Here is an 18,757-nt window from a genome sequence, read left to right as displayed (position 1 = left end):
TACACGTCAAGTCTCTTTTTCCATTGCTGATTAAACCCAGAGGTATAGCAAGCTCATTGAGTGCCTGAGTTGGGAGAGCAGGGGGAAGGATATGCTGACCTTCAGACAAGGGTGGGGAAGCTTAGGTGGGGAAAAAGGAAGTCCTACTGGGCTGGGCTGCTGCTGGAGCTTCATGGCTTCCTGGGAGCTGATCCCATTTGCACCCCCTTCTCTCCACCCAGATACATGCATATTGTGTGTAGGGCTGTGCCTGGTCTGGAAAGGCTCTTTGAGGGAAGGGGGGAAAAAAGAGGGGGAGAAATAAGCACCATTCCATTTAACCCATTCACCCTCCACACTGCTTTTTGAAGCACCACTCTGCCCAACTCTTATGACTGGGCAGGGGCGGTGCATGCCTGCCCCTGCCACAGCAGAAGCTTACAGCAAAGGGAATTCTGGTGCCTCCTTATAGTCAGCACCCAAAGCGTTGATTGTACTGAGTACACTGGAAATAACCTGTGTGTTTTATATTATATTTCTACATATATCTTTTGTGGTGTACGGAGAAATTAATTAGAATAAACCCCTGCTGGTGGTGGGACTTCCACAGCAACAACGAGAAGAAAGCCAGTCTCAATTTATCTGTTTCTAATGCATCACATTAAAAAACATGCTAGTTATTCAATGTAAATAGCTTTGTTCTTCATGATGATGAAGAGGATAAATTGCGTTTAGAAACAAGCTCTTTCTGGTTAATTCTGTGCCATCACATTAACTAAATATGATTAGAGTTTAAAATGTCCTGGCATTCACTAACATGTTTTAACACAATGGTTCTTATTCTACATAACTGCAAAGTGATGTTGGATATCATGCTTTGTGACAATATGTTCCATCTGTGTAGAACAGGTTTTACAAAGGTGTTGTTTCTCCATCTCTGGCTGATTCAGCATAAATTAAAAAAAAAAAAATCATCTTTCTTCTTTCTGTTGGTCACCACAGGAAAAAGTAGGTTGGAGCATGATGGCAATTAGGAACCTTGAAGGATTTGATGGAGTGAGGTTTGATTAGTGAAAAAAATCTGTGGCTGCATCCTGACAAGCGTGTATGTGCAGGGGCGTGCGTTTCCCATGGGACAAATAGTAGTGGCATGTATTTGTGCCGCTGCTCTTTATCCCAGGGAATGCCCCTGCATGCACAGTCTGATGTGCGGCAAATTGACGTGAGTGGAGTAGAGGAGGCTGGGCCCAGCACCTGTGTTGGCCTCAGCAGCCTTACTTAGGGTCCTGGGGCAGCAGCAGTGCCAAGGGCCGCTTGGAGCCTGCCTGGCAGCCAGAGCATGGTTCAGCCAGCCAGGCTCCATTTCTGGTGGTGCACGCTGCTGCTGTGTACACTGTGCCACTTTTTTTAGTGGCTTTTTTTCTTGTTGTGACACTGGGATCTTCTGTTGTCAAAAAAACCTGCTGCACTGCTAATTGCCAGCACGGCAAATGCGTGCATGTATGTCACGTGGTTTGCAGTGCCACAAACAGCTTTTAGGCACTGCAAACCGCACGTGCGCGCTCATCTGGACGTGCGCTCAGAAGCTTGCCTCTACAGTTGTCATGAGGAACATAGAAATGGGGGAAGAGAGTAGAACATCTTCCATTCTAGATCAAATGGTAATTATACCAAGGGGGTAACTTCAGAAACAAAGGGTCAAGGAACAAAGACCATAGACCATTCTTACAGTCTGGGAGAGTCCTGCAGAGCAGTGACTCTGAAAAAAATTTCAGCATGCGTAGTGAATAGATAGCCACCTTAGTGGATTGGCCCCTTGGCTGGGGCCAAATGAATGAATACAGTCCTTCATGGTTTAAAGTATAAGAGTGGCCAGTTAGGAAGGTTATTTTACCTAGTGGAATACTGTGGCCAGTTCTTGTATCTAAAAGAGAATGGTGAGAAACTGGAGATGGTTTAGAGAAGAGCCATAAGAAAAATGAAAGTTTTTAAAAACCCACCTGATAGTGAGGCACTCACAGGCCTCAGTATATGTTATAGAGAAGGTTAAAGGGTGACAATCTAAGAGTACTTCCTTGGAAAACACAAAAGTTGACAATAACCAGCTTCTTCCATCTAGTAGACAGGTATCTAACATAATGAAGTGACTGAAAATTAGAACTAGAAAAAAAAAGTCATACCAAGACTAATCTACAGATATTTGACAGGATAATTAACCACTGGAATAACTTACCAAGGATTGTATGATTTTTTATAGAATATCTATCAAAACAGAACAGAATAGTCTATCAAAACAGTCTCTTCTGGCTTCAAGACCTATGACTCTACAAACAAGGCTCTGCTTCTAAATCCCAAGCTTTCCCAAACCAACCATCAAATCAAATTTACAAAGCTCTAAGGAGCCTTTTACTTGGTTTTCTGTGCCAGAAATGCTAGATTTCTATTCTCCCAGCCTTGGGAGTTGAAAATTGGCACTAGGGACTGGACCTATGCTTCTAAGGAGCACTAAGGTTGAGTACAGACAGTCAAAAAGCCCAAGGCTGAATCGATTCAATCTTCACAGATTAGTCTAAACTGCATTGATGGAACTGATAAGCAAGTGAACAGACTTTTGATTCCACTTTTGTGGAAATGCAGCCACAGGCCTGCAGCGGCCAAGGCTAGAAGCCAGGGGGAGTTAGAGCACACCTCCATGCTCAGCTGGAGCAGGCAGCATGGGCCAAGGCTAGCCTGCCCACCCTGCAGGCCTGAGAGTTTGGGGGGAAGTTTGCGGGGTGGTGAAAAGCATCCGGAAATGCTGGGGGATTGCGAGTTAACATAAATCTGGAGCGGGGCTGGGACAGAAATTCAATAAACCAATTATCTAAAGACTGATACTACATCCCTCCAGGTTTATCTTAAACCAGTTTCAGCCATTTTGAAAGTGGTTTATGTGCACTGAACCTCTGTAGTGTCACAGATTTGAACTGATCACTTATACCAACTTGTGTAATTTCTGTCCCTAGCCTAAGAGTTAAGAAAAATGGTCAACGATCCTACCTGGAGGTTTATTTCCCATTGAAAGGGTGTGCAACAGGCAAAACAGTGCATTGCATAGAGCAAACCAAAAGGACTAAAACATTGTATTGTATGCTAGCTCATGTATGCTAGCTAGTTCTAACCACAGTTTGAACTTTACTAGGAATTAAATCATAATTGTTCCATCAGTGCACTGCAGTCTGGTGAGTTTTAATAATGTAGTTGCCTGAAGATCCAAGGTTTGCCTTTTTAGTGATACCAGAAAAATGACATGTTCAACTTTGCCACCATAGATCAAGTACCTTAGGAGCTGACATGGCAACTGTTTGTGATTAGCGAGAACATAAGGGCTCTATAGTTGTATAGCTTCACGTCTTAGAGAATCTCTTAGTGGCTACAGAACACATTTCCAGAAGTGACCCAGAGATAGGACTGTATATATGTGCTATTCCCACTGACTGGATTCTGATGATGTGACTAACTTGAGAGAGGGGAGATATATTTAATAAAATCCCACCAAATTGTCCTGAAACATGTTTTGCAACTTTGGGAAAAGGAGAGCATAGGAAAGTTTTGTCAATGAAAGGGTGGGTTGAAAGGCAAATGAAATTTTGCTATGGAAAAAAGAACTCACAGCTCTACTCTGGAGCATTTCAAAAGGCTTCTGTAAAGAGGAGCTAATGTTATTAACTCAGATTTTTTCTGCCCTTATTGGGCAAGGGGCAGGGGAGGGGGTAGATTTAGACCTAAGAGGCTATTTTAACATTATTTCTTGGTGTTGAATGACAGGTAAGCTGGAGGTCATTTTCCGATTAATCATCTCTGTATTTTCTTTCCTTTCTCCCCTTGCCCTCTCACTGTCTGTCTTTTTTCCCTTCTGCACTTAAAGTGGCTGTTCCTCTATCTCCAAGTTCCTCCTGCTGTTCTGCAATAGACCAGTTCCTGTCTAACCATGAACATGCTCTGTAAGTCTTTTATTTTATTACTGTAGCACCGTGTGTGTGTGTGTGTGTGTGTGTGTGTGTGTGTGTGTGTGTGTGTTTATTCTTCATTGTAATGCACTTTTTACTTTCCCTTGCTGTGTGGGTCATCATGGGTGGGGTGGAGGAGGAAGAAACTCCAAATATATCCTGTCAGGAATTGACCTCAGAATGTCAAGAGTGTTACTTCCTATATGCAAATCCTATTATTGCTAGCAACACTCTTTTTGAGGTGGCTGTGTTGAGTTTTAGGATTATTATTATTTATAGTCATTGGTTATTTCTAGATACTATACAGACAAAAAAACATGACCGGGCATTAAACAATAGGCTGGTATTTAACTGCAGACAAAAACAATGAAGCCCTATACATCCTGTCCTATATCCAGGGCATAGGTTTCTCTAAACCAGAGGTTCTCAGACTTTCTTGCATATCTCCCTCCAGATTTACCAGCTGCTTGTGTATCCCTACCAGCATAAAATATTTAAAGTAAAGCCTTAAATGCTAATTATTAATATAATGAAAATTAAATCTGCCATTACACAATTTCTCCCATGTACTCCTGCCCCCCACAAAAGGTGTCTTGTGTACCCCCAGAGGTACACGTACCGCAGCTTGGGAACCGATGCTGTAAACCCTTTGGATCTGTCAAACTTAATGCTTAAAGACTTCACTCAGTAAAAATAACCAAGTTTCTTAATTTACAGGGTTCAGTGGCAGCTGCTAGGGACACTTCTGCCAAAGGCAGAGACTGATCAATCTAATATCTTAGTTGCCACCTGGTGGGAAGCACCCTTTTCCAAAAAGAAAGGGTCACCAACTCCTGCTAACAACTCTTTTGCCTTCTGTGTACCCTCGTATCAGTAGCATCAGGAATAAACAGCATAAGGCTCCTACAAATGCCAGGGCTTCTGGGCTCTTCACCCAAATCAGCTAAAATGAAGGACAGGAAGGAGGGCAGAAAGCATGAGACTGGCCACTTCTTTGAGATATCTTAAGTTGCATCTGCAAAGGGACAGGGACTGAGGCTCACTTAAAGAGAAGAGTGCTATGCTGGAATGGGGCAAGGCACACCAATAGTCATGAGAAGGTTGTTTCCATACTCAACACTTGAACAGAACTGACTCATAACCTGAAATATGAATCTGCTTCCAAGTGTGAACACCCGACCAGACCTGTGCAGTCTGCCATGGGTGACAGGAACTCCTTTGTCAAGAGGTTATCTGAAAAGGAAAACAATAAAGGAGAGCTTTCCTCTCTCAAATGCATCTAATAACAAGCCTTAGTACTGTTGTCATCCCCTTAAACTTCTCAGAACAAATGTCCACATGGAAAGGCCTTGTCTTGCTAGTAACTCTGCTGAAGATCATTATTCCTGGAGAGGATTTCACATCTCCTCATGCAAAAGAATCCAGCCAGCAATGGTTGCATTAGGAAAAGCAGAAGCATTGTCCTGGTAGACTGCCCCCCACAACAGAAACCCCCATTTTAACCCCATTGCAAAATGTTTCTATCATAGGGAAGAACAGCTTCCTTTTAGTTGGCTTTCAAAATAAAAATGTGGTGATTTTTCTCATGAAAAGGATATGCTTTCCAACTTGGATGTAGTTTTCTGTGTGAGCAGCAACAGTTTGCATCATGAAGCACCAGCAAGAGTCCAGTGCCACACTGATTGCAAACAGCACTCTAAAATAGTGAAAGGATGTTGGCAGGTTTTAGATTAACATGTTTTCCATGAGTACTTTTTATCCTGATGGTAGGTGTTGCAGCTAGATTTTAAATAGCAGCAAATAAAAAGCCTGTTTCAGTTGGATTTTCTTCTTACAGTCCCTGGGTGTCTAGCGATCGTTGTTATACTTTATAGTGAATTAGAACAATTTAATTAAATTGTTTGAACACAGTAGAGCAGAAGTTAGCTGTCAGAATTTCTAGCTCTGTCTTATGTAGTTTTTCCTAGCAAGGAGAAGGGTAAAGATAAGGAGAGCACTGTGGACCACGGAGTTGTGATTATATTGCAAGCGGCTTTCTTGCTCTGTTGAACTTTCTTGACTTTCTTTGGAAAAGGTCCTCTGCAGAATTTGAGTGAAATCACCATTAAGAGAGGAGAATTATTTCACAAGAATTTTAAGCATAAATAAAGGAAAAAAAAAAAAAAACTTAGGCTGAAAATGGATGTTTTTCCAATTGTGAGAATATGCATTAGGTGGTAGAACAGCCTCCTGGAGAATAATGGAAATCCCAAACATTGACTATTGAGAGGTGGATTGCTTAAGCACTAGAGTAGGAAATCATGCAGTAGTGAAAAAGGATGGGCAAAAAAAAGGGAACAAGCCTAGAGATGACAGTATTAGTATTCTCTCTTTAAACTTGCAGGATTGACTTTGCAAATCTTTTAAGAACATTTTGCCATAAAGTCCCACTAAATTTCAGCATCTGTAATCCTCAATCACTGCTGTAACATTCTGGACCAATGACCTTTAAAGGATTACAAAAAGATAGCTGGGCATACATGAATAACTGGACTCTTCGCTCTTCAGAATACAAATAACTGTTTTATATAGTGCTTCACAAGTTCTGGCTATTGTAGGACATTCTCCAATTAGTGGCTCAGCTATTTAGAACTATAGCCAATTGCTTAGGCCTTGCTCCAAAATATTCCCTTTAAAGAGATTGTGTTCAGATCCACTGCCTGAACTTCTAAATGCACATCCTGAGAGGGTGAAAAGGTACTGATCTGAATCCACCAGCTCTGCCAGTCCATTTCACAGACAGGTAGAAGGGCAAGTGTGTCAAATAAATTTGTAATTATTAACTTAGCTTACTTCTACTTTGCACAAAGATTTAAATCAGATACTTTACTTCCTTGCAGTGTGCTTAAGAATTTCTGTCCTCTCATATACCACAACAAATAGCCATTGAATTTGAGCAGCATTTACAGTCACATGTGATACCTGAGGAGCTGTATTATTCGGTTTCACTGCCAATGATTTGGGTAAAACCTCAAGTAAGAGTTAAAGGGAACCTGCAGCCAAAGTTTGGAGTTCAAAACCCTTTAAAGAGAACATACCTTGTCCTTCTCTACCATCCATTACCTCAGGGGAAAGGAAAGAACAACAAAAAAAGAAAAGAAAAAGAAAAAAGACCTTTTTCAGCTGTAGTTTAAAGAGAACAGCAGAGTTTTCCCTAGTCTAAGTAAGTACAAGCTAAGAACAAGCAGGTCTCAGCTGGCATAGCTATTCTATTAGCACTCCTAGAAGTAGCTGTTTTAATGCCTCCACATCATCTACTAGATACTAGCCTTTCTACTGAATTCTGTTAGAATGAATGAATGAATGAATAAATAAATAAATATATATATACATATATATATATATATATATATACACACTGATATTAGCACCAGCACAGCTTTCTTGCACACCATCAGCCCTTCCCCCAAGCTTTTACCCATCACCCCTTTCCTTGCTCTTTTATTTCCTTCCCCCAGCAATCAGGCACCTGCTGACAATGAGGCTGATTAACATGTTTTCCTACAGCACCTGCTACTCCACTGTCTGGATTAGTGCATTGCATGACTGGCTTTTTGCGGCAAGAGTTTTAACCATTTCCTGGCAGACCCTGTGTACAAGCACTTTCAGCTGTAAGTGACACTAGGCTAGATTCACTAAGGCAGAGGTGGCCAACCTGTGGCACTAGTGCCACAAGTGGCATAAGCAGTCTTTTTGTGGCGTCAAACAGATCAGAGAGAAGGCAGGCAGCACAGTGGCAAATAGTGCAGGGAACAGAAAGCAGAGCAGCAGATCAGGCAGAGGAAGGGGATCAGAGTGGCACTTAGGGGGGTCATAGGGCTTAATTTGTGGCATGCCTACCCAAAAAGTTGCCCCCATTGCACTAAGGAAATTAGACATCAAAGTGTGTAACGCTACAGTGCCTAACTTTTAAGTGCTTGGCCACCTACTGGAAGCCATGGCTTCAAGTTAGGTACTTGGGCTCCCTGTACCATGCATGGAGAGAGAGTGATACATGTAAGAATGGGATTCAAACAAGTCAGTACTCTGGCAGGGAGAGACCTATTTGATCCTAGAGGAAATGCTGAAAGAGGGATGGGCTGCAGATAGGGGTCTTCATCAACTATGAACTTTCTCTTGGAATTGATTACATAATCAAGGTCAGTCCTTCCTCACAAAATACAGCTGGTTATGGCTCTCACCCCCTTTTGCTCAGCAGCCTATTGGTTAGAGCACTCACCTGATACAGAATCAGAGGGTTGAGAGGTACATCAAGGGTCAAATAGTCTAACCCTCTGCACAAATGCAAGATGCCCTATTCCTAACCTGTCCCAACAAACTGCTGCTTCTTGTAAACCTCCACTGAAGGAGATGTCCACTGCTTCCCTCAACAACTTGTTCCATCATCCTACAGTTAGGATATTTAACTATTCAATGGAGTAGTGACTAGAACTTGGCTCATGCCTGGAGTGTGCCTTACCCACACTCATTTTTCTATGAGGACTGAAACAGCTTAACCAGGAAAGATTGAGAGAGCTCCCTATTGTAGCCTGCAGGTAGGGCACTGGAGATAGGAGTTCAAGTCTAACCAAGGGGGATTAAAAGCCTCATGTCCCACGTCAGTGTGTAGCCTTTAGGTAGTGGCTTGGACATGCTTTGAGTATGTTTATAGGCCCCGCAAGTGAAATTTTGGGAGAAACCCTACTTTGTGAATCCCAGTGGGTACTAGTAATGATCTGTGCTCCTCACTATTCATTATGGTCAGGACCTAGATGCTTATGCATATTCAGGTACCTAATGGACTTTACTGGACACTGCTGAAGTAAGTTGGCAGCTGAGCAGCAGATCTACATATGAGATGACACAGTACCCTAAAAGGTATTGTTAGGTACCTTTTTTATTTGATTTAGTCTTTATTTTCATCTAGAAGTTGCTGGTAAAATTCCTAATAAGAGTTTTTATACCTCCTTCCCTCACTCTGGTATCTCCTCCACTGTCATTTATATTCATTTCCTATTAAATGAACACACAGCTTCACAGAGAACAGTGTAATGTGTCCATTGCTTCACTGTGTGTCATCATCATGCTTTGGGTTTTTTACAAGTTGCTCAGCTGAAGAGATGAGAGCATTGCATATATTTGTGTGGCAGGATTTTTGATCCTCAGTAAAAGCCAAAAATAATCTGCCATCTCCAGTTTTATCTGCTCCTGTCTCGGTTCACAATAGAATAATTGTATCCAGGAAGAAAAGTAAAGATAAACTGAAAAATTCTCAAATCATATGATCCTCTGAGACTTGATTATGCAACCCTGACACAGGGTTATGTAACCCTGGCTTTTCGCGTCTACTACATTTGTGTATTTTTTGGGGGAAGGTGGGTGGGAATCCAATTCCGTCAGTACAGAAACCAAATTAATATATATCTTGATAATTTCATTGAAGGGGGACTGGAAACACACTTATGCTTTTCTATATTGTTTCCAGTAAGTGATTTTTTTCTTTTTTTAAGGTTAATTCCAATTTTAACAAATTTATAGAATCATGGAATCATAGAAAGTGAGGGTTGGAAGGGACATGAGGAGGTCATCTAGTTCAACCCCTTGCTCAAAACAGGACCATCCCCAACTAGATCATTCCACCCAAAGCTTTGGCGAGCCAGGTCTTAAATACCTCCAAGGATGGAGCTTCCACTACCTCTCTGGGTAACCTGTTCCAGTGCTTTACTACCCTCCTAGTGAGAAAGTTTTTCCTAATATCTAACCTAAACTTCCTTTGCTGCAACTTGAGACTGTTGCTCCTTGTTGTGCCACCTGCCACCACGGAGGACAGTCTAGCTCCATCCTCTTTTCCTCTTTCAAACCCCCCTTCAGGTAGCTAAAGGCTGCTATTAAATCCCCTCCCAGTCTTCTCTTCTCTAGACTAAGTAAGCCCAGTTCCCTCAGCCTCTCCTCAGAAGTCATGTGCCCCAGCCCCCGAACCATTTTTTTTTGCCCTCCCTTGGACTTTCCCCAACTTGTCTACATCCTTTCTGTAGTGGGGGGGCCCAGACTGGACACACTACTCCAAGGCTAGGGACAGACATTACACATAAACTGGTTTAAGTGATCAGAAATTGGTTTAAATCTGTATCAGAACAGACATTCAGTGCACATAAACCAGTTTCAAAATGGCCAAAACCAGTTTGAGATAAACCTGGTTGAATGTAGTATCAGGCTTAACTGATTTGGCTCAAAATGGTTTATGCAATGTCTTTCCCAGACCCCTTGCTGGTTTAAGGTAAATCAGACACCCCCAGCATCAGGGCATGCTCTCTGGGCTGAGTGGGGCTCTCTGCTCCAGAGCTGGGCTGATCCCACCCCTCTGCTCTCTAGCCCTTAGCAGAGACAGTGGCGGGCATGGCCCGATTAAGGCAAAGTGGGCAGGGAGGGGGTAATTCTTCCCTGCTTCCCCTCTTCCCCACCGCAGCTGCAGTCAGCCTGTCTCCTGGTGTTTGCCAGGGAGCAAAGGGGATGGGGCTGCAGTGATGGCCCTGAAGCTGGCAGATCCTGGCTGCAGAAAAGGGACAGAGGGCAAAATTAACCCGTCTTCCTGCCTCCTTCACCTTAACAGAGCCATGCTGGGTAGGTTGTCGTGCAGGGTGGGGAGGGGGGCTCTGTTTCATTCAGGGGGGCTCTTCCCCCTCCTCCTCTCAGGGTGGGGAAGGGGACTCTGTGAGGCACTGGATGGGGACTCTTCCTCCTCCTCCCCTTCACCTTGCCACCATGGGGCTTGGGGTGGGGGAGGCTCCATGCAATGCTGCCCAGCCCCAGAGTTGGGGCGGGGGGCAGGGGGAGGCTCTGTTCCATGCTGGGGGGAACTCTTCTCCATCTTCTTCCTCCCCACAAAGGGGCAGTGGGAGCACAGAGCTCAGCTGGGCAGGGTGTGGGTATGAGGGAGAGTGGGGGGTGTAGGGACCCACTCCCCCTATGGCATGCAGCTCCTGCTGCCTGGCAGCAGCAGCAGGTGAGGAGGTCAGGATGCTTGTGCCTGGCACAGGCGCGGCTCTGGCCAATGGGGGAAGCACTGGAGACAGCTGCTTCCCCCACTCCCTGCTGTGCAGGTCCCACACTCTGTCATGAATGGAGGGAGCCCTGCCCCTTGCTTCCTGGTAGAGTCCAGCGCAGGGCTTCCCTTCTGCGAGTGTGGAGCTACAGGCGTGGCATGGAGCTGTGGGGATAGAAGCAGCTGCATGGGGCTGCGCTCCTCACCCCCAGTGCAGCACTGCCTGCCTCTATCGCAGGGGCTCCACACCATGCCTGCAGCTCCGCACTCACAGTGGGGAAGCCTGGCATTGGACTCTGCAGGGAAGGAGGGGCAGGGCTCCCTCCACTCCCAACGGAGTATGCGATGTGCACAGTGGGGAGTGGGGGAAGCAGCTGGCTCCAGTGCAGGGCTTCCCCTACTGCAGGCTCAGGCTCAGGGAGCAGAACCGCAGGGATAAGGCAGGCTCTGCTCCCTCCCCCCGCACAGTGCTGGCCAGAGTTGCGCCCTGTGCTAGGCATGAGCACCCTGACTTCCCCCCTCCTGCTGCTGCTGGCAGCTGGGGCTGCATGCCATGAGGGGAGTGTGTGGGGGTCCCTATACCCCCCCTCACTCCCACATCCACACCCTGCCCAGCTGAGCTTTGCACTTTCTCTGCCCCTCTAGGGGGAGGAGGAGGAGGGGGAAGAGTTCCCCCTAGCATGGAACAGTCTCCCCCTGCCCGGGGCGGGAGTGGGGGGAAGAGTCCCTTTCAGGGTTTGGGCAATATCCCATAGAGCCCTGCTCCCTACCCTGCAGCAATGGGGGAGAAGCAGGGGGAAGAGTTCCCCTCTGGGGCCAGGCAGCCTCACAGAGCCCCCCCTCATCACCCCACTGCAGGGGCAGGAGGAGAAGGGGGAAGAGCCCACCCAGCACTGAACAGGGCCCCCCACCCAACCCCATGGCGGTGGGGGAGACGAAGGATGGGAAAGAGTTCCCCTCTGGGGCCGGGCGGCCCTATGTGCCCAGATTGCTCACGGCTGTCAGGGAGCTGCTGGGGTGGGCATGCCAGGGCCTGGCCACCCCCGCAGCTCAGCTTCCCTGTGAAGGGAGGGCTGCTTTAGTGCCCCCGGGCTTCTAGCTTGAGCTACTGCAGGCACGTGCTGAACATCTATCCACTTGCAAACCAGTTCACTCTCTGCAGGTTAGACTAACCTGCAAAGACTGAATCAATTCAAGCTCAGGCTTTTTGAATGTCTGTCCCTAGCCCAGATGTGGCCTCACCAGTGCTGAATAGAGAGGAATAATCACTTTCCTTGTTCTGCTGGCAATACTCTTACCAATGCAGCCTGGTATATCATGAACCTTCTTGGCAACAAGGACACACTGTTGACTCATATTCAGCTTTTTGTCCACTGTAACCCACAGGTCCTTTTCTGCTAAGTTTTTATTATTTCTCATTTAAATGTGGACAGAGCGATCTTTTGACCTAAAGCTATTTGATTTTTTATTTCACCTACAAGGGCTTAGAGAAACCTAGGAGCTAGGAAAGGTACATGAAATGTACAGAGAATATCTCAGGTCAGATTCTCTGATCTGGCTGAGTTTTAAGTCTACAGGCAGTGAAGGGAAATGTCTTTATGACCCCTGGATGAGGCCTGCATGGTTTTCCAGCTCCTGGATCATGGGGCTTTTTGTTTTCCAAGTTAGAGTGGTCTAAGGGCTACTTAGGCCACTCTGTAATTTATGTTGATTGCCCTCAGTCACTACACCCAAGAGACTTAGAGCAGCGAGGGTTTGCCAAGAGAGCAACTCCCAGCCTCATTGCTGAATTGATGAGGATCAGGAAAGTGACATAAGAGCCCTATGACATCTGTGTGATTCAGGGATTCCCTGGTGAATGGAGAATTCTCTAGAGGACAGCTAAGCAGCTGCAGAGCTGCTCTATGCCACTAGAACAACTCAATACACCAGACTTTACCTGTGCCATCAGAAATACAAAATATAAAGGACCTTATTCTCTTCTCTGTCACACTGGGGTAAATCAGGAGTGTTTCACTGACATCAGTGGAGTAACACTGATGAGAACAGAACCACACTCAGAATCTTTCATCATGAGTCTCACCCTGCTAACCCCTGTACATGACTGTTATTCATGTTGCAGGGACATACGGAGAGTGGATTGCAGCTCTGCCCTGGGCCCCAGCCCTGTGCTGTCACTGCCCTGTGATCCTGGCCTTGGCCCAGCTCTGTCTGCTCACACCACTCCCAGATACCACTACCTGCCCACCCATGGCCCCATCCCATGCACCTAATTGCTGCCAGAGGTGCCAAGTCTGGCTTCCACACTGCTCCCACCCCACTGCCTGACCCCACAGACTACAGCTCTTATGTGCCTGAGAACTGCACATGGGGATAGAGTGGGCTGTGCCAGGTGGCACCTCTGTGCCCAGGGGCTGTGGGATCAGCTGCATGTAGTACAGCCCAGGCTGGCCTCCATGCCTGGGCTAGGCAGGGGTGAGGGACCCACTGTGGGCCAGATGGAATCACTTGGTGGGCTGGACCCAGCCTGCGGGCTGTATTTTGCCCACCCGGGTCTTAGAAGGATCCATTGCAACATTCTTGGGATTCCTAAGAATAGTGTACCCAGCTTCCTTTTCTTCCCTCCAGATTGCATAACAGCCTTGCCAACCCTGGTTGTAAAGGGAAGGCTGCATTTGCCACTGCTATGTTTGGTCATTTACTGCCATGCTAAATGGGTACAAAACACAGTCATTCTCATTCAGTAGGATTTTACCTTTAGAAAAGGTAGAAAGGGCTACATAAGAGAAAGCGCAATGCAGAATCAAGCCCAGGGTCTTGTGAGCTGGAAGTGAGCAATAGGAAGAATAAAGAGCATCAATTGACTCTATGGACCAGCACCTTCTATAGAGCTATAACTTGTTATACCAGGTGGGCATCTGGCTGCAAGCCATCAGCAGCTCTGTAGCCTCCCTTCCAGAGTTGGCCTCTTGCTAACTGAGCAAGTTGGAGTGAAAACAGAGGCATATTTCACAATCTGACATTGAGAAAATCAGACCTTATTTATCAAAGTCCTTACCATTTTGACAAGGCCCTGATGCAGAAGAACATTTAGGTTGCCAGGACAAACTTAGAACTGAGTGATTCATTTGGAAGTAAATTAGCTGTTCCGAGATATCTAGTTATGATGAACTGATTAAATTTGACAGGCTGGAAAGGTGTCATTAGAGAAGGTAGGGGTGGTGCTTGCACTTGTAGGCTGCTCAGATAAAGAGTGTGATGTTAAAGAAAACAGGTTGGAATTAATGTCTCTGATGGGAAATAATCAGAGGTTCCTTAAGGTGAACTATTTTCTGCAGGTAGGAAGAATCAAACAGTACCATGGTGAGTGATTACATGTCACAGTCCTAAAGAAGGCAGTTTTGGTGCAAAACAGGTATAACCTATTTTGAGTTATTTCTTCAGTTTTTAAATGGTTCATTTCCACCTTTAATTTTTTGTTACATTTTCCAGCTTTTAAATGTTGATTATATTTTCCAGCTTTTAAATTTTCACCTTTAATTGTTCATTACCATCTCTTACAAATTAATAAATCTTTAAAAAAATATTTTAAACAGAAACTGGAAGTGTTTTGGATTAAAAATGATTTGATCATTTCAGATTTTGCCTGTTTCATTTTTTTATTAATGGACATGCTTTTAAAATTGCCCTTTCCCTTACATAATTTTGATTTTGGCAAATGGTAATTTTTCAGTCAAAACACTCAGGTCTGGCTGACTGTAGTGGCTGGTGCTACTCCATCTGGGAAATCCCATGCTCCAAGAGAATCACCACCTAACCGGGTTTAATTACTGATAATTGAAAAGTTTTCTGTACAGCCAAAGCAAGAATAGGTATAACAGAGTTGGTCCCTTATGTACTTTATTGATATACGACTATAGGTACAAATGACCCAAAATACCATAAAGAGTAGAATCCCTGTCCTAGTGAGCTTGTGTTCTGAAAGGCAGTGCGAGTTTGGCTCAGAGCAACTATTGTTTAAAACTATTATCTAGACACTTTGATTAACGTAAAGTGTTGCCAGGTCTTTACAATAAAGATGTAATTTATTTTACTGTGAAATTCATGCTGTGACCAACTCAGAGGTTCTCTCTAAGGTTGGGGGTCATTCTTGAATGCCATTGAAATGGTTGGGCAAGTGAAAAATGCAGTAACTTATACTTCTGAAAGGTAATGTACTTTCTAAAATGATATTGTATTAATCTCTCTTTCAAATCAGAATTACTGAAAATGTTACCCTGCCTGGTCAAGTGTAAGGTAAAGAAATACATGGTAAAGAATAATTTTGCCTGTATAGCCCATGGTATGTAATATAGATAGGACATGTAGGGCCAGGTACAGACATTACACGTTCACCAGTATGGCTGCATCCAGATGAACAGGGGCGTGCAGTTTGTGGTGCCACAAACCATTTTGTGGCACCACAAACCACATGTGGGGAACCTTAAAACATGTACCACATTGCAAATTTACAGTGGGGCAGAAAAATTTGCTACTGGGATTTCCTAGTAGCAAAAAAAAGTGCTGGAACCAAAAGTGGTGCAACACACGCAAATAAGTGTGCACCAGCACACATAGAGGCTGGGCCATAGGGCTGCGAGAAGCTGCCCATGGGCAGTTTGCCCATTGTGGGACAGTTTGGCCCACAAGAGCTGCATGTGCAGGGGCGTGTGCTGAGGCAATTTATGCTGCTGCAAGTGTATGCCCCTGCTCGTCTGGACACAGCCTGTAAGTGATTGGAAACCGATCTATACCCATAACAGAACAGAAGTTTAGCACCCATAGTCTGGTTTAAAAATGGCAGGACCTGGTCTAAGATTTGCCCCCACTCCACCACCAAAGGGTGAGTGTGTGTTCTATTCGCTACTCATCTAAACTATGTGGCTCACAGAAAATCACATCATTTAGATCAATTCTGCCTCAGGCTTTTTGAATGTTTGTACCTAGCCTAGATGTTACTGATAAAAAGCATGCTCTTCAGAGGTGCTGAACTCTTCCTTTTGGCTCCACTGGGAAGTAAAGACGTTTAGTCTGCACCAGAATGACTTTCACTCAGCAGAGTCCAGCCTTTTCAGCCCCAGGTCATAATCAAGTTTACTTCTTAACACAGTCATGCTTGAAGGCTGCATGATTGGACACTGTTGCCCTGGACAGACTAAAACCTCCAGTTTGCTGTTGCCTTTTTTCCTACTTTCAAGGACACTTTAGTATGCAATAGATGCAGTCCTGTATTTGCAGTGGTTCCTACTTCACGATTGTTCTGAAAAGGTTCTTGAGCAACATTGATACAAGAGCACATACTGTTTGGAGATAGCTATCTCCAAGGAAGTCTTCAGCTCTGAAGAATACTACTGAGGAGCAATGGCAAACATACAACTAAAACCATGGTTTCCTGCTAAAACAAGTAGTAATAACTAACAGCGCTTCATCTCAAGCAGCCTGTTGGGCTTAACTGGAAACATTGTGCCTGATGGATTGCTCTGTGTAGGTATTATCGTGGGTGTCACATTGTATGAAAAAAGCACAGGAATCCTTTTGTGCCTTGGTGTGAATTCACATCCAAATATTGCGCAGCATTTACTAACCATGCTAGTCAAAGAAGGGAAACAGAACATGCATCTACACAGCACCCTGAAGTTAATAAAAAACAAAAAGAAGATGAAAAGCAAGAACTTCCCAAAATACTAGAGGGGCAAGGAAAGAGAGTACTGTCCTTTTTCCATTAAAGTGCAGGGATCTCTAAATTGGTTGTGGGTTTTTCATTGGTGCTTTTACAATATGACCTGTAGCCCATATTCAGAACAGCTATCAGTGAGCTGGTTGGTTTTATTCCATATCCAGGGGTTGCAGGGTGTTTTAGCCACATTTGATCACAGCAGGGCAAAGAACATGTCCCTCTACAGAACGCTTGCTTCCTGATGATCAGAACCTCTGCATGCATGGTGCAGATGGCAGCGCCATTTTCAGAGCTATAAACAGTATCATTGTCATAGCTCTTTGAATGGTACTGCCATATGTACTGGAAAATCAGCATTTATACTTGTAAATATATACCCGGGCCAGCTGGATTTTCTCCCTAGAGGAAGCTGATTCCTGAAGTATGAATGAATGTGTCATGCTGCTTTGGAGGGATTCCTCCTGAATACTTATTCTTGAGTGTCCCAGGAGCCTCAAGTTCTCACCCATCCTTTAAGTTGCCAAAAAAGCAAGTGTTGTGCATTCCAAGGAGCTGGTGCTGCATCTAAACCTCTTGCCTGGTACAAGAAGAAGCAGTGAGTCCAGGAAAATGGCAAATCAACATGCTGCACATGTTTTCTTTAACAAAGCAATTTACTTTTATGATAAAGTAGCATGTGTCAGAGAGAAAGAGTATATGTGGGTGGAGAGAGAGCTCCCTTAAACAGTCTTTTTTAACTGTAGACTTAGCTTGGTTTACAATGCAACCCTTAATGTGCTCTCTTACTTTTGTGTTCCCAAATGGATAATAGCCATACATTGTGCAGTAAAGTGAGAAATGCATGACAATGAGCTCTGTAAATGAAAAAAGGGAATCAGGCAGAGGTATTTAAAGTATGTTGCATGCCAAGCAGCCCTGCAGGAGACCGAACTCACGTTGCTACAGGGTAAATATTTCAACATGAAGAGAGAAGTTAAGTTTTCATCAGGGCATAGGAGCATCACAGAAGATTCACTGTGGATGCATCTACATGAGATGCTACATTGCTGTAGCAATGAGCTACAGCGACATAGTTTATCACTATGGTGACATAGCATCAGTGGGCACAAACTGTGATGCCAACACTATGTCGCTGTAGCGACAAGCTACCTTGCTATAGTGTATCACTATGGCAATGTAGCTGCTAAAAATAACAGTGCACTGCTCGGAAGTAAGTACTAAAGCAAGTACTAAATGGTGGCACAGTAACAACTGCGCCGTGGGAGACATAAGTAGATGCACCCGGTAGAACTTGTTTCCTTTAACAATGTGTGTGCTCCATCTCCAAATTGCCTTGTGACTGTGTTTAACCACAAATGCAGTTACATTCTAGCAAACATTGTGGTTGGAACTAGGTATGGGGCTAAACCAAAAACTTGTTTTCAAACCCAGTCAAGCTTCTGAGAAGTTAGGATCTGAACTTTGCTGGTGTCCACTCTCTTCTAAAACTCCAGTCCCAAGCATCTCCCAAACATTGAACAACCTCAGGTCTGGATCTAAACTTTTTGATTTAGTCCCATCCTTTCAGGTAAATGTAACGGTTATAAATCATATTGCAAATGTTGTAGGTCCCAACTAGATAGGTACATAGATGCAACCACATAAAGAACCTCTCTAGAACCTGCTATGACAATGCATGAAGTTGGTAGTAGATTAAACTACTATGAAAATAGGGACAGTACTGTTTCTTTGAAGAGCAGCACTCTGTGAAGGAGAATATAAAGCAATAATTGGTAATAACAAGCTGAACTTCCAGTGGCATGAACTGTATTCCTATTATATAATGAAGTAAAGCTCTAGCAAGCCTCGGGTCAAAAGAAGAAAATTACTTGTCTTTATACATGAGTATTTACAAGGAGGGGAACCATGTCCTCCAGCTCTTTTGTAATGGCTTTGCACAGCAGCAGGTCTAAAGTGTGAATGCTTATGTCAGGAAGTTGCATGCGTAGAAAAGGAAGTCAGTCAGACCCAACA

At 44.4% G+C, this 18,757-nt stretch overlaps 1 protein-coding gene across 1 annotated transcript in view; it reads left to right on the top strand.

The window, feature by feature from the left end:
- Positions 1-18,757, top strand: part of HTR4 (5-hydroxytryptamine receptor 4) — a 258,458-nt gene that overhangs the window by 194,163 nt on the left and 45,538 nt on the right. The gene's annotated exons all lie outside the window — the stretch shown is intronic.

Source organism: Alligator mississippiensis, chromosome 9 (assembly GCF_030867095.1).
Source record: "Alligator mississippiensis isolate rAllMis1 chromosome 9, rAllMis1, whole genome shotgun sequence".
Lineage (NCBI taxonomy): Eukaryota > Metazoa > Chordata > Crocodylia > Alligatoridae > Alligator > Alligator mississippiensis.
Note: the sequence above shows the minus strand (reverse complement) of the source record. Positions and strands in the feature narration are given on the sequence as shown.